A 27,979-nucleotide genomic window follows, 5' to 3' on the forward strand; every position below is an offset into this window, starting at 1 on the left:
CCTAGCACGCACACACGCACACACACCCACACACCCCCCATGCTGCCACTGGCAGGCATCCAGCGGAAATAGCCGTGTCACCTTCCGAGGCTGAGTCCCTTTGGCCTGAAGTGGAGGCTGGAGGAGGGGCAGGGAGGCTGCAATAATCTCGGATTGTGGAAGGTGAGCGTGCTCGTGCACACATGTACCTGTGCACGATGCACACATCCTCCCACATGCACATGCTCACATAGGCACTAACTCAAACAGCTACACGCAGAATGGGGAGAGACAAGCTTCAGATTCTAGCAGATACCACCATCCTGCCTCACCTCCGGCCCACCTCCTGAGGGACCAGTAAAAGCTGGGCCTGAACACAGCACCTCTCTCCTTCAGCTATGTAATAAGATTCCCCACAGCTCTGCACTTGGGGCCACTCTGCCCTGAAGAGCGGGTTGTCGCCAACTCCTGCCTTAGCTGAGGCTGCCCCACGCTCTGGCACAGAGCTAAAACCAAGGTGTTGGAGGGGGCAGCCTACCCTTGGGGGCCTCTTTTATACTTTGGTGACCCCCCACCAGGAATCTGAGTCCTTTCTTCAGACCCCCAGGGATTGGGGAACCTGAATCTGGCCTCCCTCCAACTGCACCAGCCATTCCCACCCTCTGCTCCAGTCTGTGCTGGCCTACCCATGTCCTCTTGCTTGGGGATTCAGTTCTGTCCCTTGCAAGTGCTGAGCTAATCCTCCTGTGGAAGGCTTACAGGGGTGGAAGGATTAATGTGTCAACATATTTGCATGATAACAGGGTCTGGGCTTTGAGAAGTGAGTAGCCCCAGAGGAGCCAGGCAGTCCTCCCAAACCACACATACTGTGCACACATCCCAGCCAGGCCAGTGCTGGCCACACTCCCGCCCTCCCTCCACCCTGGCAGGTGCCACCACCCTCACTCCTAACTCACCCCTGAGCTCTGCAGCCTCAGTGTTAGGGCTGGGGAGCTTCGAGACCTCCCTGTCCTGCACACACACTAGCAGCAGGACCTGAAAACAGTCCCATCCTCACTGACTCCCGCTCCAGGCTGTGACCGGGTGTGGGCATCTGGCTGCAACCTCTCATTATTTACTTATGTATTTATTTATTTATTCCCATCTCGTCCTGAAGGATTTGCGGCAGCTTACAGAAATACAACCTCATAAGAGAGGATCAAGAGAAGGGGATTTGGTAGGGTGGAATAGGCCAGGCTCAGAAGCCGGCAGGCTTGGGTTCAAATCCTACTTTTTACTGATTTTTGATGTCGGGTCATTTCAGCTCTCAGCCTCGGCTTCCTCACCTGTCAGCCAGGATACTGATGCTGTCCAGAGGCTCGTGAATGGGAAGATGCCAGGGAAGTGGAGCCGGCACTCAGTGCTTGGAGGTGCAAATAGCACATGGAGCTATCGCATCTAGGAGAGAAGATAAAGGGAGAGAAGTCGGGCTGAGGACAGCTGGGGTAGGGGAGGAAAGCAGTGCCCGGTGGAGGGCGCAGCATGGCCCCTCTCTGAGTGCTGGTGCTTTCTGGGTCCTGGTAGAATCCGAGCTGAGGGAAGAAGGCCTGGGCGAGGTGGGGGGTCTTCAACCTTCTCAGATGCCCAGGTCCAGGAACCCCCCAGACTCCTCTCAAAGGGGCAGCTAGCCCCTGGGACACCCTAAGCCCCCACCTGCCCTGCATGGGGTGCCCAGAGCCTACAGGGTGGAGAATAGCTGAGGTCTAGGGTTCCAGGCCGGGGACCCTCCCCCTCCCACCTAGTGCCCACACCCAGAGGGCACACTTCAGCCCTTGGCCCCTGCATCTCACCTGAACGTGAACCCCACTTTGGCCTTGAGCTCTGATTTTCTTGGCCTTCTTTCACTCCCCAGGACTGGCTCTCGGCCCCAGCCCAGCGTTTTAGTCACTTGGCCCAGCTCCCCATTGCCCCCAAGCCCCAATTATCACTTCAGCCTGCACTGAGCAGGGCCTGGCTTCCTCCCACCATCACCTGTTCCCAGCCCTCCATGCTGTCTTCCCAAATCATCTTCCTCCCAGAGGGGGCTCCAGGTCTGACAGCCAGGAGGGGCCTGGGGAGATGAGCACAGCTCCCCTGATCCACAGGCTGGCCAGACCCCTCTGGGGGGGTGCACATGGCAGGCAGAGATCCCCACCCATTCCTGCCCCCAGCCCCTCGGCTCCAGCCCGGGACCCCAAGGAGCTCCCACTTTATAATCTGTTTCTGGGAGGTGGTGCCGACTCTGTGGATGGTTGATTTGTTGACACAGCTATGGGGACTGCACAGCCATTAACACACCACGTGGAAAGTGGTGCCCAGGAGAGGGCCTGGAGTCCGGTGAGATGTACAACTCCCCACTGCGGGCCCCAGCTCCTCCTCAAGTAGCCCCTGGGACTATGGCCTCAAATCTTCCCATCTGTGAGTTGGGGAGAACGGACCCTGTGCCTCTTTCTGGCTTCTCAGCTGCTTGAGGAGGCAGATGGGGAGAAGCACAGCCCTGTCCAACTGGCTTGGGACCTTGAGGTCAGGGGTGCTGAGCTGCCAACTTCCACCCAGGAACAGGCTTGGGCCACCCCCTCTCCTGCTGGGCTCAAGGGGAGAAGCATGAGGCCCCGGTGAACACCAGACACAGTCCACACCCGTACAGCTCAGACTCCAGGACCCCTGTGTTGTGATGTCCCTGAGTCCCCAACAGGCAGGACACCCTGGGATCAACAGATTCATGGCAACTGAGTGGAGAAGAATCATTAAGTGTAGACCTTAAGCAGACTGTGGTAATGTTGGTGTGGGGACTTGGGGAGAGTTGGGGAGCCCCGTGGGGTGCCCCCCACAGGCTGTGTGCTGTGACCGGGCTGATGAGCACACCATGCTCCTGTTCTGCCCTCCTCTGGGAGTCCTGCAGTTGCTCTGACCCAGGCCACCCACACCTGGCTCTATGAGCAGCCCTAACACCCACCTGGAGCCCCAGCTCTCAGCTCCTGCTTCCTGCTTGCCTGTTCCGGGGTCTCAGTGGTCCTCAGTGGTCTGGGTGGGACAGCCACACTCTAACCCCTCCCCGCCTTTGAATGTACTGCCCCCCGCCCTCTTCTTATGCCCGATCCCCCTCGCCCCAGCCTGGCCTGGATTTTGCCCCTGCACAACCTCCCCATAGTTCTCCCCTTCCTGCAGATGGGTAAGCTCTTGCTCCAGATCTGTCTCCTCCCTGAAGTGCAACCTCCGGAGGGCAGAGCCAGTCTGTTAGCCTCAGGCCTCCGCAGTGCTCCAAGGTACCCACCAGTGGTGGGCGAGCCCCCGTGATCACAAAGCACTGCAAGGACTGCCAGGCTTTTTTGGTGGGAGCAAGGAGAGGCTGTGGGGCCTCCCACACCCTCATCCCCAACATGGTCACCAGGAAATAAATCCTTTCGGTACAACTTCTGTCCTGTCCACCTGCAGCTCCCACCCTGCCCTGACCCTCCCCTGCTTGGGGCTAGCCGTGCCACCCCCATGCCACAGCCCAGACCCATCCACCTCCCGAGAGCAGAGCTGCGCTCCCTCCCAGCCTGCACTCGATCTCTCGGTCCCCCATCCGTTCGGAGCCTGCCCGATCCTTCCCCACCCTGGGCTCTTGCTTTTCTCTCTGCCAGACAGCCCCCCATGGCTGGCCTGGGCTTTGGCTTCCGTGTCACCCGCTCTTGGGCTTCTCCCTCCCTGCCATCACTGATCTGAAACCACCTTCGGCTTTACTCTTGGCCTGTCTCCCCGGCTCCAGGTACCCTCCCTGAGGGCAGAGCCTCGGCTCTCCCCTCAGTGCCAGGTTCCCCTGTCCAGATGAGGCCGGGGCACTTGGAAGCTCCGAGCTCAGGAAGCATTTGTAGGATGATCGATGGATTCTCCCACCCGGCTGGGAGCCAAGAAGCATCTCCACGGCCCCATGGCTTCCCTGCCAGCAGGAGCTGTGTGCACCTGGCAGATCGCAGTGGGACAGGCATTCGGTCCTGCTGCTGCCCACCCAGACGGCTGCTCCTCCTGGGCATCCCTACGGGGCTGCCAAGGGAAGCCGGGGCGGAATAACCGGATTAGCCTAAGCGGCTCCTCTTGTTTCCTGGCATAATTGGATTGAGGCCATGTTTCGGTGCAGCTGCATTTAATATCGTAATTCCGAGGACGCCTCACCCCCAGAGAGTATTGGCCAACAGATGCAGATGGGACAGGGTGGGGCGGGCTTTGGGCTGGAGAAGGGACCAAGGCCAAGGGTCACACATCTCGGACATGTGCAGAGCAGTATGCCTATCTCCTGGGGGGCGGTGTCTTTTTGGCATCTGTGGCTGGGCAGTGCACAGAGCATGAGGAGGCAAGGGGAGGACTGTCACTGGGCACACCTGGAGGGTGTTCTGTGCTAACCTGAGGACTTGCAGGCATGACTGTGGGACAGGCCCCTCCCAGAGACAACAGGGGACCTCCCAGGCCTGGAGTGTGGAGGGAGTCCCTGGGACCCCAGCTGAGGAGAACCTGGGAGAAGGAGGCCAGGCACAGGCCCACAGAGGCTCAGCCAGCTTTAGCCACAATCCTCAGAAGTGCTGAGGGTCTAAACATACATGCTGTTGCCACCATCGGAGCCAGAATGGTCTCTTGTAGCTCATCCACTGCCTCCGGAAGCTCTTGGCTCAACTGGCTGAGCAGCAGCCTTCTTGGGCTCCTGGGCAGCCAGAGGCCCAAGCCTGCTATGGGGTGTTGGGGTCCTCCCTCAGGAAGGCTGGCCCAGTGCTAGGTGACTGCAGTGATGAACAGGGACACCACCTGGAGTCCTGACACCCAGACCCATGCTTAAATATTAGTGTCTCCACAGACCAAGGGAGAGAGGTGTGTGTCTGTGTGTCCATCACTGCCTGGGCTGAGTGTGTATGTATGTGTGTGGAAGGCAAGGAGCCCCCGTGCCCCCCACCTTCCCATCTGCAGCCTGAAGCCCAGCCACGTCTCTACAGATTCTCAACAACCTGAATCCTGAAGCCAGACTGATGAGTCTTTAAGAGCCAAGAAGCTAGGGGATTCCCGGGTGGCTAAGTGGTTTGGCACCTGCCTTTGGCCCGGGGTGTGATCCTGGGGACCCAGGATCGAGTCCCACATCAGGCTCCCTGCATGGAGCCTGCTTCTCCCTCTGCCTGTGTCTCTGCTTCTCTCAGTGTCTCTGTCTCTCATGAATAAATAAAATATTAAAAAAAAAAGAGAGAGAGAGAGAAAGCCAAGAAGCTAAAACAATGAAGAACAGGACACAGCTGGGGAAGGGAGCAGGCAGGGCAGCCTTATGACAAGGTCCTTGATTCCCAGGCATGGCCGCACCCCTACCTGAATTCAGACCCTCTTGGCTGCTCGGCAGGGGCACCAGTTGTGCAGATGAATCGCTTGGCCTGGTGTTGTCCAGGTGGCTCCTCCCAGAGGCTCAGACTCAGCTCTGAAGACCTCAAGCACACAGCAGCTTCCTCACTGCCAGGGAAGGTGGGTTAAGGCCCACACGGGGCCAGGGAGTCACCCTGGGATTGACGGCCCTGGCCAGGGTGTCTATGGACCCTTCACCCTGGCCCATCCCCCTCCCTCACTCCCATGCCCCGTAGCTCAAGGGCCTGGCGACAGCTCCCATCCATCATTCAGCCCTATTTTTAGGAGGTGATAACCCAACTGTGAAAATTCACTCCGTGCAGATCCTCCTGTGTGAGGAAGTCTTAGCCCCAAGCCGAGGAGATGAGCATGGGCAGAGCAGCAGGAGAGGGATGGTGGAGGGGAGGCCAAGCAGGATGAGCCCCTCGCACCCCGTGATTTGTGGCTTGCAGCAGGCACCTGGCAGAGGGGCCAGGGCAGCTCTGCTGAGCTGTGGGGTGGGGGCGACACCAGGCCTGGCCTCCCAGGGCAGCCCACTGAGTAAGAGGGATGGGAGTCCAGGTCTTGGCTCCCGCCTTAGCTCTGTCAATTAACAAGCCTCAGCCTGCTCTGGATCTCAGTTTCTCTCGCTTCAAAGTGGGCTGAATCTCACACAACAGCCCAGCGCTCAACTCCTAAGGTCCTTTCCACCTCTTCACAGGGCTGGCAGATAAAATATAGGAGCTCCCTTAAATGTATATTTCAGACACTTTTTCTTGGTATAAGTAAGTCCTAAAGATCACATGAGATATACTTATGCTGTAAGAATTATTGGTTATTTCTATCTAAAACCCCAATTTAATTGGACATCTGGTCTTTTTATTTGTTCTATCTGGCCACTCTGTTTCCTTGGAGCAGGTCTCTCTCCACCTCCCTGGGTTGGCTAGTGTATCTGCTAAAGCGGGGGGGGGGGGGGGGGCAAGTGTTTGCTCCCTCCTGGCCGCACCTTCACAGCCTCCGCTCTGGTACCCACCTCCCCTGTCGTCCCAGGTTTGCCTGCAGCAGACAGGAAGGGCCTGCCTCTTCCCAGCTGTGTGACCTTGGGCAATTTCACTTGACCCTCAGCTGCCTCCTCTGGAAAATGGGGATGACGGTTGTGCTTACTACCAAAGGCTGTGTGGGAATTAAATGAGCTGATACTGTCTGAAAGCTTAGAGCAGTAACACCAAAGTCAGCTCTCCCTAAGGCGCCTGGGCGGCTCAGTCGGTTAAGTCTCTGCCTTCAGCTCAGGTCATGATCCCGGGGTCCTGGGTTTGAGCTCCATGGGGGGCTCCCCGCTCAGTGGGGAGTCTGCTTCTCCCTCTACCCCTCCCCCTGCCTGTATGCTCGCTCTCTCTCTCTCTCTCTCTCTCTCTCTCTCATTCTCTCTCTCTCTCTCTCTCTCTCATTCTCTCTCTCTCTCTCTCTCCCTCTCAAATAAATAAATAAATAAAATCTCAAAGTCAGCTCTCTCTCAATCCTCAGCGCCAGCCCAGGGCCCAGCACAGAGGAAACGTTCATTCATTCCTTCACCCAGAGCATATGGCCAGCCTGTGACCTGCCAGGCACTGCTCTGGGTCCTGGAGACAGATCAGGGATCAGAGTGCTAGGCTGCTCTGGGGACCTGGGGGCCTCCAGTCCTGTCCTAAGCTGTCCCACCCTTGGAGCTGCTACACCAGCATGCAGGGAGGGGTGCCTTTGGTGCCCGGAAATGGAGGGTCTGGGGACACCTCAGTGGGGGGAGGCATTTGCAGTGGGATCGTGGAGCCTTGATGAGGAAGAGATCTACAGGTTGGGTTGGAAAGAGCAAGGGGCACAGGGAGAGTGGGGGACAGGAGACTGGGTCAGGAGCTAGATGGTCACTGGGGTCAGGGGTGGAGGCCCTCTGTAGTCTCACCAGGGCCCCAGGGCGAGGAGGCCACTGGCAGGGTCAGTGCTTCAGGGAGATGCCTGTGTGTGGGTGGGGGGCACCAGCGAGGAGGCAGTGAGAACAGGGAGCAACAGGACCTCTGGGTGGGCCCTCCAGCCTCCCACAGCCCAGGGCCGGGTTCGGGACCTTGCTGTCCCCCTGCCTCTCGGGAGCACAAGATTGCCCTTTCAAATCAGGATGGAATGGGACAAGAATCCAGCCCTCTAGGGTGGGAGCAGCAGGGCCCGATGATCCATCCAACCTCTGCCAGAGCCTCTGTTTGAGCCTGCCTGGGGCTCTGCCACCGACCAGCCCAGGTTGGGTGACTCAGCTTCCCTGAGCCTCAGTTTCACCATCTAGGGAATGAACACGATAGTGGATTGTGACTGGGGCCCACTCAAATGAGGTGCTCCAAGTGTCAGCCTTTAGATGGTAGCCTGGGAATGGTTCAGACCCAGGAGGGCCACCAGGGCAAAGGTGGGTTCTGTTAAGACCCAGTGACAGGAGCTCATCGGGAGGGCGAGGCCCAGCCTGTGCAGAGTGCCAGATTCCTGGGCGGGCCCCCTCTAACCCCCCTGTGGGTCAGCCTTGCCTCCCATTTTCTCTGAGTAGCAGAAGCCCAAGGTGAAGTGCTTTCTGGGGCCATCGTGGGAGACCAGGCCTCCTCAAGGCCTCGACACCCCTTCTCAACCTGGCAGATGGCTGGGATCCCACACCTCCCTTTTCAGCCCCAGGGAATTCAAGAACCCAACTAATCTTATGGGGCAGTAACCCCTGGGCCCCAGCATGGCATCCCCTCTGACCATGCAGGAGGTTCCCAAGATGGAAAGGGGGAGGTGTTCGGGATCCCAGAGTGAGGCCAGAGATCACTGTGGCAACTATAGCCTTCCCCACCCCAAGCTCCGGGATCCTGGGAGTGATCTGATTCGATATCTACAAGGCAGTTTAACAATGTCTGGCTTCTGGGAGAGAGGGAGTCTGACCATCTGGATGAACTGAAAGGCTGTGGGTCCTCCCTTGAGGACAGCCCAGCTCGGGGAAGTGAGAAGGGTTGCAGTGGAGTGCATGCAGAGAGGGAGGCTGAGGGCACAGAGGTGACGTCAGAGTCGCTTGTCCATCCCTACTTGCTGTGTGTCCTCGGTCAGAAACTGAACTTCTCTGAGCTCATTTCCTCCTTTACACCACAAGGTCAGGTCCTCTCTCCCACAGTTGTTCTGAGAGTCACGTGGGATCCCACAGGCACGGAGGGGACACAGCAAGGGCTTGGCACAGAAAGCTGCCATTCCATGGGGTGCCTGAGTGGCTCAGTCGGTTGGGTGTCTGCTGTAAGCCAGGTCATGATCTCGGGGCCCTGGGATCAAGTCCCCAGTTGGGCTCCCTGCTCAGTGAGGAGTTTGCTTCTCCTTCTCTCTCTGCTTCTTTCCCTGCTCGTGCTTGCTCTCTCTCAAATAAATAAATAAAATATTTTTAAAAAATGAAAGAAAGCTGCCATTGCAGACCTTGAAGGTGAGAGCACAGGGATCAGGAAAAGTTCTCCCAGAGCTGGGGCTTTGAAGGATGCATAGGAATTCAGGAGGTAGGGTAGTCCCTAAGGCCCAGCGGTTTAGCGCCGCCTGCAGCCCAGGGTGTGATCCTGGAGACCCCGTATCGAGTCCCATGTCAGGCTCCCTGCATGGAGCCTGCTTCTCCCTCTGCCTCTGCCTCTGCCTCTCTCTCTCTGTCTCTCATGAATAAATAAATAAAATCTTTAAAAAAAAAAAAAGGAATTCAGGAGGTCGAAAAAGTGAAGGACTCACCCTCACAAACTTGATTCTGGGGCCTTAGGAAAGTCATACTTTTCTCCGTGCCTCAGTTTCTCCATCATAAAAGGAGACAGTTGCCCTGTGCTGGCTTCACTCTACTTGTGACATTCTAGATGACTCTTCCTTGGGATGAGGCAGGACTAGAGTGGGAGGAGGTATTCCCTCCAACATCGCGCTGACTGGCTAGGCAGATAGGTCAGGTCACCCCAGGTGTAGTCAGGATGGGAATGTGGGCCTCCCCTTTACGGTGCCTGGACCTCGAAGGCACTCCCCTGATTCTCAGCCCAGCCAGCCCTCCAACCCCAGAGGCCAGAGATAGCCTGGCCAGACCCAGGTCCCAGCCATGGCTCTGGCTCCTGCAAGGTTCAGGGTCCCCCACAGCTCCCCTCCTGAGTCTCCCGGGCTTCCCCACAGGAAGCTGCAGTGTTTACCTTGCCAAGGCCCTGCTTTTACTCCCCGAGGATTGTGTTTAGGAGGCGAGAACCCACGCACACACACGCACTCACACTCCATCTGATGCGCCAGACCACACAGGCTCACAGCCCAGCCGCAGATGTGCACTGGGGCCGTCTTGGGGCTGCCTCCTGTCCCCGGGCTGGGTGGCAACTAGTGCTAACTGAGAAGAAGTTAATAAGCACCACATATGACCTGGGTTAATCCTCCCCAAGCCTCCCAGTTTTGTTCTGTCCATCTGTCCAATGCCCACTGAGGCCCTCGGGGGCGGACTAACCTGGCCAGAGCAAAAGCCAGAAGATGGCAAGTAGGGTTCAAAGGCAGATCTCTGGGAACCCTGGCCTGTGCTGCCTCTGAAAGAGAGGAGAGTAGAGGGGCAAGGGGCATCTGCAGAGACCATAAGACGGTGGCGGTGGCAGTGGCAGGAGATGGCCCATTGGTCCCACCCAGATGCCATCGACACACAATAGGTGCTCAACATCAGGCAGCCCAGGGGCCTGTGCGAGGGGCCCATGGCCCCCAGAAACCTGCAGTGTGAAGTCTCTGGCCCCCTCCTCAGCTCCCTACATGTGGCTCTGAGCCACCAGCAGCTTTGCTTCCTGGCTCTGCTGCCAACTGACTGTGGGCGGGGCTCTACCCCCTTCTGGGCCCTAGAACCCTTCATCCAATGGGGCAGTTGGGACGGATCAGGGGTCTCCACTTTTGCAATGCTCATCTTGAGAATCTGATCCGCTTCCTGGAACATATGAACCCTACCAGATATTTACACGGGAGTCTTGGGGTTTACACAGGAGTCTGGGGATTCACAGACCCTCAGAAGACCAGGTGAGAGAGCCCTGAACCACACATGGGATAAGGCTGCGACAGAAAACAAGGAAGAAATAAACCCCCAGTTCTGAGAACAGTCACCTCTTCCTGTGGTCCTGGTGCTTCAGAATCTTATTTCATCCTCAGAACAACCCTATACCCACGGCAGGGTGGGGTGCTCTTTATTACCCCCATTTTATGGTTGTGGAGACCTGGGCACAGAGAGGTAAAGTGACATGCCCAGGGCCACACAACAGGAAGTGGTGCGGCTGGTATTTTAACCCAGCAGTCAGGGCATTTAACTGCTGGGCTTAATTTGCATGGTGGGTTCAGAGTGTGGTTTATCATTACGCTCTGTAATTTAGAGGGGCGCCACGTGTATGTTTGCATATTTATCTGAAGTGATGTAATTCTTAAAAACAAAAGAGCTGGATCAGCTGACCTCCTAATTTGAGCATCTGGGGTTTCTGCGCTTTGCTTCCAAAACCCCCGTTCCCTGAGGGTGCTGCCCAAATGCACCCAACGGGCTACTGTCCCTGTGCCTGACTCCCAGGGACCCGATCTGTGCAATGGGTGTAGGTGCAGCCCCTCCATCCTGGGATGAGGGGAGGCCTTGCCCCCCACCCCTGCCTCCTCTGGCTGCCGGCTGGGCAGGGCTGAGCGGGTTATAAGTTCAGCAGTCGATTTGGGCTCACATCATCTTGTCTGCCGGGAGGATTTAGTGCGAGGCAGTTGGTCAATAGTGCGTTTGTTTTGTTATTGACCTGCCAGGGCAGCTCAGGAGCCGGCCCATCCCCCTCGGCTGCTCAGGCCTCTCCAGGCCTTGGAGCCTCAGCCTGGAAGTGCCACTGGGCATGTTGGGGAGCTCCTTGACCCCTGGCCTCCTGCCATTCCCAGCCCCTTCACACAGCCTGGCCTGAGTGAGTCCCTATTCAGGTCCCCCCTGAAGATCTGTGTCCCCATAATCTTAGGTCCCACATGCCCTGGGGAGGACAGAGCAAGTGGCCCAGCTTGACAGAGGGCCACCCACTTGACAGAGGGCCCTGGTCTCATGGCATCACCACAACTACTTCACAAATGGAGAAACTGAGGCCCGGAGAGGTGAAGTAGCACAAGCTGTAGCTGGAAGAGCAGTGGTTTCCAGGAGCAGACTCCCTGGCCTGGGAGAGGCCTCAGGCTGGCCCCAGTCCAGTCCAGAAGCAGTGGCCACCTGGGATATGGGCGAGGGGACCCCCTTTTTTTTAAGATTATTTATTCATGAGAGATACACAGAGAGAGGCAGAGACACAGGGAGAGGGAAAAGCAGGCTCCCTGTGGGGAGCCCGATGTGGGACTCGATCCCAGACCCCAGGATCACGACCTGACCCAAAGGCAGACACTCAACCACTGAGCCACCCCGGTGCCCCCACGAGAAGGGACTCTTTCCTTGGCCTCAGCCCAGCACCTGCCCTGGTCCCAGCCCCAGCCCCAGGTTATGGAGAAAGGTAGTCTCCGTCCTTGACTTTCACTCATTTGTTCATTCAACACCTATTGCCAGAGAGCTGCTCTGTGCCAGGCCCCAGGAATCCCAGTGTCTGGGAGCACCTCACAGCCCTGCACTGGGTACAAGATGGGGGGGACTCCCTGAGAGAAATGGTGCTGATGAGGATCTCGGGGTGGGGGCTGGAAGGCTACTTCCAAAGAACAAACAGAATTATGAAGAGGGCAGAAAGGCACCTCTGTGGAGGGTCGGTGGAGGATCCAGCAGGGACAAAGGCCTGGTGTCGCTGACAGGTGCACAGGGGACATAAAGACACGAGTATGGCCAGCATGGGAAACACGAAGGTTCAAGGAACTGTATGGACTGTGCCTTTGGAGCAATGAATACAGACAGCCCTCTGGGGTTTACTTAACCAAGCTCTGAGGATAGGAAGCCCCGAGCACCGGCTTCCCCCCTCAAGAGTGTCCCAGACGGTCTCCGCCTTGCTCCTCCTTTCTCCTCTCCCCCCTGCCCCCTACCCCGCTCCAAAATGAGAAAGAGCAAAAAAACTATTATTGTTCACGCCTCATCTCCCACCAAAGTTATTAAATTTCATTCCACGAACAAATAAATCCATTTTTATTGCAGCAGGAGGAGCGGGCAGCCGTTTGCTGTTTTACCTTTTTTATTTTTCAAAGTCCTGTTAAATCTGCCCCCTATCAGCTGGGTGGCCCCCTGGGCCCCAACAGGCCCGCCCAGGTTAGAAGCAGGTTTCCAGCTCCCAGCTCCGGCTCCTCCGGCTCCTCTGGCTCCAGCTCAGGCTCTGGCTCTGGTGGTGGCGGCTCCTCCCCCGGGAGTGGCAGCAGCCTGGCAAGGAGCTTGCCGCCACCCTCCCCAAGGCCCCCAGCTTCCGCCTGTCTCCTGGATCCCCCCCACTCACGACCTGCTCCCCTGCCGAGGGACGAGGGCCGTTGATCTGGCCCCTGGGGGGTGGAGGGGAGGGTTGGGGTAGCGGCCAGCCTTCACAGCTGAGGTCAACATAAATCCACATCACGGCTATTTTTTCTCTCTAAACCATTTGCTAAAGACTTAATGACTGTCAATAAGAAGCCTGTTGCGTCCACAGTGCCGCCAGCTTGAGGAGGTTCCCCAGCAAGGCATTTAAGTGAGGCCCAGGCCTGGCCCAGGGGTATCACCGCACGCCCTCCCATGCCAACGCCAAGCTCTGCCGGGTCATTGCAGAGAGGGGACTGCCCACTCGTGCCCAAAATGGGGCCAGACCATTGTGGGACAGGGGCAGCAGCCCTGGCCTCCCACTACAACTGGCCACCCCCAGATATCTGGGGGTGCTGCTTGGGCCTCCAGGGGCTGTGCTCCCCCTAATAGCCATCCCCTCCTCCAGCAGCCCTGCTGAATCCAGGGAGGACCCCCGCCCCACCAGATGCCCACAGCTGACAGCCCACACCTTAGCCAGCCCTGGCAATGCTTTCCCTTCCCCATTCAGAGCTGTCTCGGGTGTCAGATGGGCTTGTGGTTCCAGGTGAAGACTCCACCATGCCCCCTGCTACATACACACACACACACACACACACACGCACACGCACACGCACATGCACATGCGTGCACACACATGCACACAGTGCCTTTCTGCTCTATCACGGTGCATTCCAAGGCTGGGGAAGGGGCTGCCGCCTGCACCTTCATACTCCTCTTTCCCCCACCCCCTACCTCCACCCCCAGTCTCCTCAGCTGCATCTCTTGCCCCATCCTTCTTCACCCCTCCCTGCCACTGCTCCCTGGGGATTCCCTCTTCTTTTCTTTCCCAGACTGATTAGCACATGGTACTATCAAGAAAGGCAGCTCCAGATAATGTTCCCAATGCTGTCTGTCGGCACCTGGGGCCGCTCCAGCCCAGAAGAAGGCGGGCGGTGTCACATGGGTACCTACCTCCTGCCAAGCCCCCTCCACTTCTGAGCACCTTCCCCCAGAGGCTGGCCCTGCCCGGGGTGGGAGGGCTGCTTGGTAGCCTAGCCCCACGGTACATGCAACAGGGGCGGGGGATCCCTGTAAGGGTAGAGCTGGATTCCAAGCGCATTATGGGCACTAGCCTGGCAGCCAGCCCAGCCCTGGCGTCTCTGCCCTCAGTGGGAAGAGAAACAGAGACTTAGACAGAAAAGTGAAATTGGCCTCACCATGCCGTGTGGAGGAGTTAGAGGCAAAAGCCCCTCTGCCAGTGGAGCCCCTGTCACCGTGCCTGACCTTGTCTGGCCTCCATATATTTGTCAATCAAATGGGAATGCTGACCCAGCCAGCTTTACAGGGCAGCTGGAAGATCCATTTAGCAGTAAATATGTGTGATAGCCATTACCCTAGGACTTCACACTTACAGTGGGCTCCAATCCCAACTAGGTCCTAACATGCCCAAGCTCCTTTATTTCTTGCTGCCCCCTGGGAAGGCAAGTGCAGTGGACACCTTTATCTTACAACCGCTGGGGCCTTGTCAGAAGCTGGGCTGGAGGCAGGGAATGAACCAACCAGGGTCCCAGAAGGCGGGATGGAAGGGTGGGGGGCCAGGTGGGTCCTGGGTGGGGTTGGCACAGCCTTCCCTGCCAGCTCCCCAATGCCTGGTACCAAAGGGGTTTCTGGCACTGCCTGGAGGTGCCACGTCACCTGAACAGAAGGCAGAGCCCTTGCCAGTGCTCCCTGAGCGTGACTCTTGCCAATTCAAACGCTGTATCTCAACGCCATTAATTTACATTTTGATTCGACTTTCTTAATTTTACTTCAACTTCGCACGACTCCAGTTTGAGAATCATTTTAATGTATTTATCTGTGAGGCAATTTGTTAAATAACCACCAAGACTCGGCGGTTTTCCGTTCTGAGCTTTTATTGCAAGGCTGTTTTAAATTAAATTAGTTGTCAGGGTCCCTGAGTGCATTGTAACGGGGATGAGTTCACTGCCAGCCCACTCATAAAAGTGCAAACTGCTGGCTAAATGGACGGGAGCAAGAAGTGGGTCGCCCGGCTCCTCCCAGACCCCACCCCCTCGGTGCCAGTTTGGGGAGCACAGGCCTAGCAGAACCACCTGCAGTCAGAAAAGCAACCATCTCTGGAGCCACCCTGGGTTCCCAAGCTGGGCTCTGCCCACCAGCCCTCGACCCCTGCAGGGCAGGTTCTAGCTGGCCGCAGGCGGGGGCAGTTCCTTACCTGGGCACCCCAATCCTTCTGCCACCTGCTCTGGAGGCCCCGGGTGGTGTGTGTGAGCCATGGCATGTCTGGGCTGTCACCCTTCTGAGGGACAGCAGAGGGGCAGAGCCTGGTCTCTGCTTTGGACCCCTGTGCCCCAGGGAGAATTGCTGGGGAGCAAGGGGTGAGATCTGTCCCCCCTTCATCTGTTATCTGAGCTGGCGTCCGTGCTGGCTGTCACCTGGGCCAGGTCGGGGGTGGGGGGCATGATTTGTGAAAGGCTCAGGTATCGAATCTATGTTTCACGTTCACATCAGCAGCTGCTGTCTGCCTGATAATGGACTGAGGCAGTGGGGAGGGAGCCAGGCGTCCTGCTCCTGCCACTGCTGTGCTCCCTGGTGGAGTGGGTACCCCAAGCCAAGACCTCTCCCCACCCGCCTCCTAGAGCTGCACAGTCCCACAGGTGGGCCTCCTGGCCCCCAGCAGCACTCACCAAGCCAGCCCCATACTTCCATTCTGCCCTTCAAACCTCACGTCCCCTGGGAAGCTGCCAGCCCCTGGTAAATGGACCAGGGGTGCACAGTCAACTGGGAGTCACTAACCACCTCACGCAGTCTCCCCTGGGACTGCCCAGCACGCGAGAGGAGGGCTGGGATGCTGAGGGTGCTTTGGCGCCTCCTCTGCAGCATCTGACAGGGCCTGGCACACAGCACGAGTGCGGAATAGACCTCTCCTGTGTCCCAGGGGCAGCGTGGCAAGCTGGTTACCAATGTAGGCACTGGAGCTGGGTGCCTGGGTCTGAGTCTTGGCTCTGTGACTTTCTAGTTGTGTGAATTTAGGCCATTTCTATACAATGGGGTCCTCAGAGGAGCACTTTGGGGATGACATAGGTCCCGAGTGCTCAGAAGCACCGGGAAGGTAATAAGCCTCATCGTGTCCCACCTCAGAGGCAGAGATCTCCTAAGGAGAGGAACTTTTAAATATACCTTTGTAGCCATTTGACAAGCTCCTATTCACCCAGTGATGCCTTCCCAAAGGCCCCCTCCTCTGGGAAGCCTTCCTGAGGCAGGATTAGTTGTATTCTCCTCTGCATTCCCCCAGCCCACTTAGTGCTGGGATAAACCTTGCTGCACCTTCTTCCTACCCGGCTGGCTGTGCATCAGGGCGGTGGGGGGGGGTGTGCTCCCCTTTTCATCTTGTAAACATTTTCTAGCCAAGGACGAACATACACCCTGCCACGCTCACTGCAGCTTTAGTGAACCTTTGGTTTGGGAGGGGAAGATGGAGAGAGGGAGAGAACTCTGTGAGGCCCTGGCTTAAAACCCTCCAAGGCCCCAGGCACTCCTGAACAAAGTACCACCTCCTGTGTGTGGCCTCCTGAACCTGCTGCTCTCTGCCTCACCTCTCTAGTGCTCCCTTTGCTCCTGCTCTTCCCCTTGGCACCTTACTCCCCCGCCTCGCCCACCCCAGCCCTCCTCCTGAAACACTGGCCTGCCCACACCCCTTCCTTGGGAACTACTACCTCACCTCAGCCCACTTCTCCTATGGGAGTCTTCTGAGGCCTCACAGCCTGAGTCAGGTGCCTGTTCCAGGCTCCTCCATCGTAGCTCATGTCCCCAGCACTGTCACCGCTACATGTCTAGCCTGTCCACCCCACTAGACTGCGCTCATGGTGGAGGGGCTGGACCTGAGTCTGTCTCAGTGACCCTGGTGTCCCTCCTGCCTGTCCTAAGTAGGCTCTGGAGGCACTCAGGAAATGAATGAATAAACAAATGGATGATTAAAGTCCTCGTGAAACTCTGGGCTCCTGGCCACGGGGTGCCCGAGGTATTAGCTGGTAGCCCCCTTCCTGCCAGCCTTCGCTGGGTGGTAGGTGCCAGGCCTGGCTGCTTTTGGGGCCAGGGATGGGGACAACTCAGAGAAAGCGCCCCCTACTCAGTGCTGTTTAATGTCTGGCCAGATGCCCCACCCTCTGCATCCTGCTCTTGTGTCAGGGCCCGCTCTGGGTTTGAACAGGGCCAGAGAGAAGCCAGATTCCCAGCAGCCAGCAGGCAGGTCTCAGGAGAAGGTCGTGTGTCAGGCACACACACACATACCTGGGCTCGAATGTCCAGCCAGGCTGAGGCCTAAGGCCTCCCACTCTTTGGCCAAGAGCAAATAGAGCCTGTCTGTCCCAGTGCTGGGAAGAAGATGCTGGGGAGTCAGGATTCCGGGATCCCAGTTCAAGCATTGATGGTGCTCAGCCTCTCAGACCCTATGGCCCCCAGTCTGGGAAACCAGAGGTATCAGATGGGCTCCACTTGTAACCAGCAGAGCCTTTTCCAGGTGGGACAACATGAACAGGGCAGCCCATGGAGCTGGCAACATGGCTTGCTTGCTGTCTGTCCCCAAGCCTGAGCTGTGCAGTTTGGAATTTTTTCCCCCTTCCTGATGTTTTATTCATGTAAACCCAGCCTGCATCTGTCCTCAGAAAACGGGAGAGAAGATGCAGGAGAGAGAAGGAGAGATAGAGGAGCTCAGAGAGGAGGAGACCTCACATATGTGTGGGTGTTGCCGTTCAAAGCCAGATAACCTAGAAAGATCCGCGGAAGATGCCCTCTCCCCATGGCTGCCTGACAACAAGAGGAGCCGTCATTCAGATGCGATTCATTGCTACCTCTAAGTCTATCACTGGGTCCTTGTCAGAACTCTCCACAGCTCACTGGGGAGGGCCCGCCCCCAACTCTGCCCACCCCTCCCCACTGTCTTGGGGGCCAAGGAGGAAGGGGAGCCTTTGTCTGTGCTAATTGCATTGTTAGACCAAAGGTTCTTACTTAGGCTTGCTGTCTAATTTGGGGCCTTTATTAAACATGATTGCTGGCTGACAGCCGGCCAGGAACCAGCCGTGGCTGCTGTGCAGGGCGGGGGAGCTGCGTCTCAGAGCCCCACACACTGGGGTGTGTCCCCCGCTCCCCCCGTACTGGTCTCTGCCCCCACTTCTTGCCTCTTCTGGCACACCCTCCATGTCACCCAGAGCTCAGGACCCTAAAGGCCATTTTAAGCTTTGATGAGCAGAGGGGGAGAAGCTGCAGAGAGTTACTGGCCAGCAGTGGAGATTTTTTAGGGCCCCCAAGGCTGCCCCTCCATAAACTCCTGTTCATCCTTCAAGAAAAGCCTCCTCCAAAGTCCCTCTCCTCTCCCTCTTTCATGCCCTGGGTTTCCCTGATAGTGATAAGCATAAGCTCTTTTTACAGCGTCAATTCCTGTAGCGCTTGGTAACCCTCCCGAGGACACACCAGTACCACTCTCTCTGTTGTTCAGATGAGGAACCCGAGGCAGAGAGGTTAAGCAGTCAGTCTGAGGGCACATGGAGCCCAAGTTCACTGGTTCCTGCATCTGTGCCCTTGACTGCTCTGTCGTGGCCTTCCACTGGCAGGTCTGGTGGAAAGCTCATTCCTCTGAAGACTGCACTGGAGCGATTAAACCCTCACACCATACTGTCATCAGGCCAGGTGGCTTTCCCTCCAAGTTATCTCATTTAATCCCTCATTTAAACCCCCCACAGGGAGGTGGGGCAGGAATCTGTCCCCATGCAGCTGTGGGGTTCCAGCCCTACGCTGGGCCAAAGCACAGAAGTGGCTCAGAGCCCACGTGTGTGCTGGGAAGGCTAGCCTGGGAGTTGGTGTCAGAGCCGAGGGCCCCTCCTGCCTTCCCCACCAGCCCCTGCTACATGGGACCTCCAGGAACACCAGTCCTCTGTAGGCCTGGTTTTAGGGTGGCAACTGGGGCCTCAGGCTGGGTCTGAGGCCCCAGAAGCAGGGCAAGTGCTTTGAGAGCCTCCCCTCAGAAGCTTCACTACAGATGACACAGAGCAGGGCTCCTTCCCTGCCCAGCAGGGATTTGACATTCTTGTCAAATGTCAGCATCTGTCAATGTGGCTCCAGCCCCAGAGCCTAGAACAGTGCCTGCACGGGGTAGGTATTCAGTAAATGCTGATGGAGTTGTTACAAAAACCTCACACTCACCCCAGTCTGGGTGCCAGAGTACAAGAATCACTGGGCTAGGGACACCTGGGTGGCTCAGCGGTTGAGTGTCTGCCTTTGGCTCAGGGCGTGATCTCGGAATCCGGGATCGAGTCCCACATCGGGCTCCTTGCATGGAGCCTGCTTCTCCCTCTGCCTGTGTCTCTGTCTCTCTCTCATTGTCTCTCATGAATAAATAAATAAAATCTTAAAAAAAAAAATCACTGGGCTAAACTGGCTGCAATCTCTGATGCTTCTTTCAGCCCCCCTCCACATCCAGAATGCCACATCTGACTTGGCAGATATAATACCCCAGGATTTGGGAAGACCTCTACCTAAGCCCAGCCCAGGTCAGCCCACAAACTTGGGGATCCCTCGGGTGGGGAGGCATTCAGGGCTCATCACTTGCACACTGATTCATGGCCCTCATGTTTCTTGTGCATCTACTATGTGCCAGGCACTGTGCTAGGCACAGAAGGCTGCCCAAAGAAGCGCAGGGGAGGTGCGGTCCTCATGGAATGGTAGGACCAGACTCCTGTGCAAAACGATAACTGTAGGTCCAGCCAGAGAAGTGAAGAGGAGGGACTTCCTGTCTGGGGAAATTCCAGAGGGCTTCACAGAGGAGCGGGCATTTGAGCAAGGCTGAGTGGACATCCCCTAGCCAGAGAAGGGGCCACGGCATGTCAGGCAGAGGCTTGGACAATGTCTGAGAGGTGAGAACAAGGTGATATTTGTTGGGAAAAGTAGCAGAGAGAGGCAAGTGGAAATGGCTGGAGCGGCAAGGGCCACAAGTACCAGTACGAGTGGAAGCTGATGGATGTCCTAGGATGACTCTGCCTAACTTGGGCCCAGAAGGAGGCGTTTTCACATGCAGATAATTCAATGGGGCAAGACGGTGGCGGGTGGCACCCAGGGCCCTGCATCTTGAGCAAGACCCGGCGGGCGTTCGGTGCGCGCAGACGGATGGAGGATGGACAGACGGACGGACACTGGGGTCTGAGGCAGGTGAGTCTGGGGCTCACGCTGTCTGGCTCAAGAGGGACCCGAAGGCTCCGGGGGCTGGCCGGGGGGGGGGGGGGTCCGCAGGCCTGGCCCATCCTTCTCCCCTGGCAGAAGGGCCCTCGCCTCCAGCCGGGGCGCGGACGGAGGCGCAGCGTGAAGGAAGGGCCGGCGGCGGCAGAGTCAGCGCGGCGCATCCATCTGCCCTGACAGCCAGCAATTACACCGCGTGATCGCCAGATTACTCCAAATGCATTTATTACAGGGGTTAGAAGCGGGGGACTTATTTACTGGCAAATCCATACTCATTACAAGACTCAGCCTAGCCTAGACGGAAAACAACTCAACTGAAACAAATAATTACCAAAGTCCTTCCAGCGCGAGGCTCTCAGGTGGTTGGGGTGCGGGGCTGGGGGCGCGCCTGGCCCTTCCCACCGAGAAAAGGGAGGAAGAGGCCGAGGGGGAGGGTGCCGCCCGGCCGCCGCGGTGCGCATGCCCGCCGGGGTCATGAATATGCAAACGAGCCCCGCGGGCGGGGCGGGGCGGGGCGGGGCTAACCCTCGGGCGCCCGACGGCCGCGGCCGCCGCCCACCCCCCAGCGGCGCGCGCGGAAGCAAAGGGAAACGAACGCGACCTGGGGCCTGCAGGCTTCCAAAACGGGGCTTTTGAGAGGTGGCACTAGTCCCGCATTTTCCAGGGAAAGAAACGCTGGCATGGAGCACAGGCTCCCCGGTGGCTGAATGAATGAATGAAAGGACCCGGGAACGGAAGTACCTCCCAGACAGACCTTGCCCCGGGCCGGAGCGGGACCCACTCCTGGGTCCTCAGGCTGGGGCACTGGAGGGTCTCCTTCCCCGGGTATCGCCGGCCTCACGGGCACACACAACTGCCAGACGATGGGCATTCTGGGGGCGTAGACTTGGGGAGCGCCCAGGGCACAGACTGGGCTCCCGCACCCGCCAGGGGCTCTGGGGCTCCAGGAACAAAATCGATCTTTGGTGTTTTTTTTTAGCACAGACACAGCTGGCCGGACTCCTGCTCCCATTTTACAGATGAAGCTACGGAGTCCCCGCCAGGGGCAGGGGCAGGGGCAGAGGCAAGCGCGGTCCGCTCGCTCACGGTGGGGAGCGCCCCGCCGCGCCGGCCCCTCCCGGGCCTCCTGGACCGCGGTGGCGGCGACCAGTGCCCGCGTGGGGAGCTGTCAGGCCGATTGAAATGTGGGCTCGGCCTCTCTGCCCGCTGGGCAGATGCTGGCACCGCCACCCGCGCCTTAAATATTCATTCACTTGACAGAACACTAATTAAACAAAGTAAGGTGCATTATTACTTGATTAAATTTTTTATTGTCAGCTTAATTGGTCTGTTAGTTGCCCCTTAGGGAGTTGTTCGTCCGCCCCCCACCCTCTCGCGCCGTGTGGCAGAGGGCCCCTAGCTGTCCCCGCGTCGCCCTTCCCCGCCCGCCCGCGGAGTACGTGGGCGCTCCGCCCGCAGCCCCCCAGCCCAGCTCGGGGTGTGGGAGCTTGAGCCCCGCCCCCAGGGCCGTCGAGGTTCCTCTCCTACTGGGTCAGGGTGGGAGTTGCAACCAATCAGAACCCGAGGGCGGGCCTCTCGCGGTCAAGAGGCCCCACCTCCAAACCCGAGGCCCGTCGAGGAGGGACTGCGCGTGGGGACTCCAGTCGGCTTGGAGTGGCGGGTGATCTACTTTTCCGGCCGGGGCCTCCGTTTCCCTCTCTGCACCACCGCAGGGCTGACCCCGCAGACCCCTGATCCAGGCACAGACACGGCCCCAGTCCTCATGGTCCGCCCACGAAAGGGCCTGAGAATGCCCCCTCAGAGCCGACGAACCCACCTTCCTTGTCGGACTTAACACCTTGGAGGGCACCTCCTCCCACCACCCTGCAGGGAGGGGGGCAGCTGCTGCTCTGCTGCACTCCTGTTGAGATAGGTGCTCCCTCTTCCAGCTCAGTGGCTGGACAGAGCCACCTTAGTAGAGCAGGAACCTGCACCTTCCCTCCTCCCTCTTCCCCCATCTCAAACGTGCTTCTCCCCCTCCCCCACGGGGTGATGGGACTCTGGAGCCAACATCTGCCCTTCAGGCAGCTGGCCCCTTCTCCCAAGTCTGTCCTCTGCGGTTGCAATGAAGAAGAGCCAGGGGCTGTTTCTTCCTTCCAGCACTAGCCAAACCCCTGTGTGAGCCTCAGTTTCCCTAGTGCTAACTGGGTGCCTGTCCTCATCCAACGAGCAGAATTTGAGTGCTGGCACATAAGGAGGAGTGCGTCCTCTACGCTGGGCCAACTGCTCACTCTGAGGTCCCAGCCGGTCCTCCTATCCCTACCACGAGGGCACAGCCCCACCACCCCCGGTTTACAGATGAGGCAGGGGGTCCCTGAGGGCTCCAAGACTTGTCCAGGGTGTCATATGGGGTAGCAGAGGACAAGGCTGAGAAAGGCAGCTGGCAAATCAGGGGTGTCTGTACTGTTCATACACCCACTTGCCAGTTCATCAGCCCGGCAGCAGGAATCTGTTCTGAGGTTGGGGACAGGAAAGAACATGTGGCCTTCCCAGGGTGGCTTGGGTCCTTGTGTCACACCCCTACCTCCAGCCATGCCCAGTGCGAGGTGGGGAGGTGCCCATCACTGGGCTCACTCACCCTGCCGCTGCCCTGTCCACACCCTCCCACCCTCCAGAGAGGATCCAGGCCCCACCGATGACAGAGGAATCGTCTGGCCACCCCAGAAGCCGCCGTTGGCAAGCAGGAGGCGAGGTAATTGGCATTGCTGGCCGAGGGAGCAGGAAATGAGCGGCCGCAGCCCATGTGGAGCGGGAAGCTGTTCAGTGTCATCAGTCTTATCTGGGAACAGGCTGCCCAATTATGGGGCCGTGCCCGCTGCACTCAGCAGCTGCCGGCTCTGCTGCTGCCCCCTCCCCAGTGTCCTCAGAGCATCTCTGGGCCTGGGGCATCTGCTGCCCCTTCCAGAAGGCAGGAGGTGGCTACCCGGAGAGAGGCCTACCCTGATACTCAATTCAGGTGTGCAGTTGCAGGCGCCCCCCCCCCCCCCCGGCCAGGCCCAGCACACACAGGAGTAGCTGCTAGGTCCTCCTCTCCCAAAGACGACTGTCCAGGCCGAGCCCTGGGCAGGGCTGTCTGTTCTAAGTATCCCTTCAGGGAGCTGAGATGAGCAGTGAGGAGCACACAAGCTGGCAGGGGTCTCCAGCTGCCCCATCCCACGGCTCCCTCAGGGCGAGAGATACAGGTCACCCTGGTCTGCTGCTCCAGCCCCTCTACCAGCCACCAAATGAGAGGATTAATAATTCTGTGGGTGGACAAACGCTCAGAAACACAGTGCCACTGGGGGCTGTGATAAGGTGTCATAGATTAGGGAAATAGGACTATAATGGGTTTGCAATTGTACATAACACAGCCAGATATTAGCAGATCTCTGAGCTGTGGCTCAGAGACCCAAGAGAGGATGGCCATCCCAGAAGGGCTGAGCCGAGGGTGGGGCTGGGCTGCCCTTCCGGACGAGAGACCGGGATGCATGGGGCAGAGCTGTCTGGGCAGCCACAGCCCAGGAGTGGCACCGGGCAAGAATAACTGGCTTTGGGATTGAACCCACCTGAGTTCAAATCCATGCCTCCATTTCCCCATCTATAAAGCAGAGGTACAGCCGTCTGCTCAAGGGTCATGGGAAATCAATGGGCTCATGAACCTCATGCTCATGCTCAGTAAATGCCCATTCCCTTCCTCTCCCTTCCTCCTCCTTCCACAGGTCTCCAGCATTCAGGTCTTGTCAGGCCCCGCTTTCTGGGAAGGTCTCCCTCTGTTCTGCAGACATGTTGAGGGGTCCCTGCACATGTTGAGGGGTCCCTGACCTGGCCCTCTACTGTGGCAGGAGCGGTGACAGGTGCTGTGGAGTGACTGTCCCTCCCCCAGCACACCCTTATGGCAGCCACAGTCTTCCTGTTTGGAGACCCCCTTCCAGCAGGCAGAGAGGATGCCTCTGGAGTCAAGGCCCCATCTTAAGGTCCAGTCAGATAGCCTGAAGATGTCAGCCCATCTGCCCCCTCTTCATCTGAAAAAGAGCCATAATGGCCTGTCTGGCCCTGGTGAACACTGGCTTGCCTCTGCATCAGGTCTCCTTGCTAACTGGGAGCTTCCTGAAGGCCAGGACTAGGTCTCTCTGACTCCTCTCTGTCCTCGAGGCTGGCCCTGAGTGGTCACTGCCCATGAGGTTCTCACTCCACCCTCAGCGGGTGATACTGCTTACGTGGACAAGGCAGAGAAGGAATCCTGCCATTTCTCTGGTTTAAATACAGGAACCCACCTGCTCTCGGTCCACAGGTGGGGGAAACTGGGAAGAGCCAGCAGTGGGCTGTCCCCTCCTCTAAATCCAGCGACCAGGGCCGCCAGGTGCTAAGGAACCAGATGAGCCTCCTGAAAGCCATGTGTAGTGGTAACAGGTGTACAGAGGACTGGCCTGCAAGGAGAGGCTTCTTGGAGGAACAGAGGCCAAAAGGAAGGCCAGAGCAGGCCTTGGGCTGGCCAGGGATACCAGGGAGGAAGAGAGGGGGCTGTCTTTGTGGCAGTGAGCTTGGGGTGTAGACCAGCCCCAGGCCTAGAGCCTTGGGGAGTACAGATGTGATTTCTAAGACAGGCCAGTGTTCTTCCCAGGGCGGGTGGGACAGGCCCCTCACCTGTGCCTCAGGCCTCAGCTGGGGGTTCATACCACCCCTGCCCACATCATGGAGACCCCAAGACTGGCTTAGCACCCGCCCTGGGTTCTCAGCTATCCCTAGTGGGCACCACTGGTGGGCAGGGCCCCTGGGGAGCCTTACCCTCCCAACCTGTGAGCTCTGCACTTGTACGACAAGCAGCCCGGCCCGCCGCCACCCAGACCCAGTGCTCACTACTCCAGCCCCCCAGCCCTTACAGACTGGCTAGGCTGCAGTGGGGCTGGTGGCCCACCTGTGCGCCACCCCCCCACCGCCAGCTGTCTGTCGGCTGTCACTTACAGATGGGCCCCATCTCTGTCCACTCTGGTGAAGCCTCCTGTTCCCACAGCTGCTCCCCTTTCCTCACCCCTCCTCCCTGCAGACAGCTTGGCTAGGCTGTGGGTGTGAATTTCCACCAGGAGGGAGGGCCTGTTCCTTCTGGCACTGAAGCAGAGCCTGTGGGGGGGGGGGGGACTGGGGGGAGGGTTGGGAGTGTGGGAGTGGCTGTGCCTTGCCACCGCTCCTCCGGGAAGGCGGCCAGGCCTAGATGGCCCGGAAGACTGATAGCAAAGTGGGCTCTGGTCCCAACTGCCTTGGCTCCGTATGGGGGGAAGGGGAAGATCATAGTAACCTCCTGAGCCCCCTTTCCTCTCCTTCCTGCCTTACTATACCCTCCTGCCAGCAAGGACAAGCTGCTCCCATTTTGTGGATGGGAAGCCTGAGGCCCAGAGGACTGACAAAGTATCTCGGGGGCCTGTCACTCACGTGAGTTCCCTGAGTGCCCTCCCCACGTGGCTGTCATCAGGAGCCAGTGTGGCCTCTGTCCCTGGCTGCCCCAGCAGTCCAGAGGGACAAGGGCACACCCACAATCACAAGCCAGGCCTAGTCAGAAGAACTGTATCCAGAGGGATACAGTGCCTTCTGTACAGAGGAGAAACCAAGGCAGTGCAGAGGAGTGGGGCATACACCTGGCATTCCACCCCACAGCCCATCAGCCATCCAGCCATCCATAGATATTTCTTGCTTATCTAACGTGCCAGGCCCGGGGGAACAGAAGGGAGATGAGGTTCCTGCCTCCCCAGAGCACACTGCTCAGGAGCCGCACTATGTAGAGAATGTCACATCGTGCTCTGTGCGGGGAGAGGACACAGGTGAGATGCTCCCCGCTCCTCCCTGGCGCTGTGGGAGGGGGAGGGGAGCCATCTAGGAGGGGGACAAGCAGACCCCAAGCGGCCTGCTCCCACCCCCAGACTCCCTGTGCCATCCCCCCTTGGCCCCTGTGAAGCGCCTGTCTCCCACGGTTCCTGCTAATGAAGGGTAGCTCCACCCACCCAGAAACTGGTTTGCTTCCAGCTGGTATTTAAAGAAGTGTCTGAGTTTGACAGTGGCGTTTGTTGTTCCCATTCCTATCTTCCGCCTACCCTACAGTGCCCCCCTCAAGGTAAAACAGAAGCAAAGCAACCAGCTGCTCCTCACCACCCCCCGCCCCCGCTCTGGCCCCAGGGGAGCGCCTCGTCCAGCCTGGGCTTTGTGCCAGGCCCTGTGGCGGGCACAGTGGATTCAGAGACCCACTAAGGTCCAGGACTGCTCTCAGGACACATTGGTTGGCTGTGATGAGGGTCAGCTTCTGGCTCAGGCTGGGGAAGCAGTGACGGCTTCCTGGAGGAGGCAGTGTCAGCAAAGAAAAGGAAGGCAAAGGTGGGTGGGAGCCAGACTGCAGTGGGTTGGGCAATGACAGGTGAGAGAAATTTAAATGTGAAGGGGAGGGATCTCTGGGTGGCGCAGCGGTTTAGCGCCTGCCTTTGGCCCAGGGCGCGATCCTGGAGACCCGGGATCGAGTCCCACATCGGGCTCCAGGTGCATGGGGCCTGCTTCTCCCTCTGCCTATGTCTCTGCCTCTCTCTCTCTCTCTCTCTCTCTCTCTCTCTCTCTCTCTCTGATGTGACTATCATAAATAAAAATTAAAAAAAAATAAATGTGAAGGGGAGGAGTGGAAGACAGAACAAAGTAGCTGGAGGGGAAAGGAGAGGCCCTGGGGGGTGGCTTTTGAAAGAAAAGCTAGAATGTCCCTAAGAACTGATGGGAAAGCACCTCCTGAGGCACCTCCAGAAGACAGGAGGAGTGACTACAAAGGAAGGATTCATCGACAGGAGGGGGGCACAGAGGCCCAGGGCAAGAAGGTTCATGGGTTAGACAGCCAGATGGAGGGGGATTTCTGTGGTCTGAGAAGTGAGAGACAGGGTGGATCTCACCCATTTAGAAGATGAGGAGGCAAGGGTGCAGGAAAGTGCCCTGAGCCTGCCCTGGTGTGAGACCTGCAGGACCCACTCTGGGCTAAGATGAGAGAAAAAGGGTGAGGGCATCCTAAGGAGAGCACCCACTGTGTTGAGATCTGCTGGGGGAGCCACCATGGCTCACAGAGTGGTGTCTCGCAGGCACTCCGCTACTGCCTGCCTTTGGAAACTTGTTAACATTCCCCACTGTCGGACAGGACAGTCCTTCCTCTCTCCTGTCGAGGCCAAGCCAACTATCTCTGCGAGGCCCAGCCATCCTGGAGAAGGCTGCCATCTGTCCTCTGGCCCCAGGGAGGCCCTCCTCACTCCCGCGCCCTCTGCTAGGCACACCGAGGGCAGAAGTGTGTTTAAGGCAGCCTCACCCTCTCCGGGACCTCCGTGGGTCCCTGTCTCATAAAGACGTCTCCAGGGAGCTGGGAGCCTCCTTGGCCTCTTTTCGTAGGTCCTCTCTGAGTCTTTCCTTCTGGCTCTGGTTAGCACACCTCTCTTCCTGCCTGGATGCCTCCTGCCACCCGAGGCCGGGCCTCCCTTCCTGAACTGGGCTGGAAGACGAGCCAGTGGCATCATCCAGCATAGCGTTCAGCCTTTGTGCCTAGCACAAAGGAAACACCTGGTAAAGAAACCAACGCCAGGTCACAGAGGTGGCAGGCAGGATGGCATGGAGGGAACGGGGGATGCAGCCTCACCGTTGAGCCCTGCCACTAGCTCTGGGTGGCCCTGAGTAGTAGACTACTTCCCTTCTCTAAGTCTCGTTCCATATTTGCCCCCGGGGCAGGTGGCTGTGCAGAGCCAAGGAGTCCTGGGGTCCTCCTCCCATGGGAGATGCAGACATCCTGGCCCAGCCCCCTTGGACAGCCATCTCCAAATCCCAGCCTGCAGGAAACCCATGGGCTGCGGCAGCCCCGTTTGCAGAGCCCGGCCTGGTTAATCTGCTTCATTAAAGGCACTAATTAATTGGCTTAATTAAAAGGGTAACCTGGAAGCC

General features: G+C 58.2%; 2 protein-coding genes across 7 annotated transcripts in view; one reads left to right on the forward strand and one right to left on the reverse strand.

Annotated features, from left to right (window-relative positions):
* Window positions 1-27,979, forward strand: part of MACROD1 (mono-ADP ribosylhydrolase 1) — a 150,880-nt gene that overhangs the window by 73,347 nt on the left and 49,554 nt on the right.
* FLRT1 (fibronectin leucine rich transmembrane protein 1) overlaps window positions 1-27,979 on the reverse strand; it is an 86,062-nt gene that overhangs the window by 37,580 nt on the left and 20,503 nt on the right. For 2 of the 6 annotated variants that reach the window (XM_055312374.1, XM_055312356.1), the window contains exon 2: window positions 1,305-1,416. The exons of 1 other annotated variant lie outside the window; for it this stretch is intronic. The gene's annotated coding sequence lies outside the window, so the exon portion shown is untranslated. Of the gene's footprint in view, window positions 1-1,304; window positions 6,304-9,811; window positions 14,331-25,000; window positions 25,091-27,979 lie in introns of those variants that run through there. 3 more of the 6 variants (XM_055312389.1, XM_055312380.1, XM_055312365.1) reach the window with 3 other exon arrangements.

The sequence above is a fragment of the Nyctereutes procyonoides genome, unplaced genomic scaffold (genome assembly GCF_905146905.1).
Source record: "Nyctereutes procyonoides isolate TBG_1078 unplaced genomic scaffold, NYPRO_anot_genome, whole genome shotgun sequence".
NCBI lineage: Eukaryota > Metazoa > Chordata > Mammalia > Carnivora > Canidae > Nyctereutes > Nyctereutes procyonoides.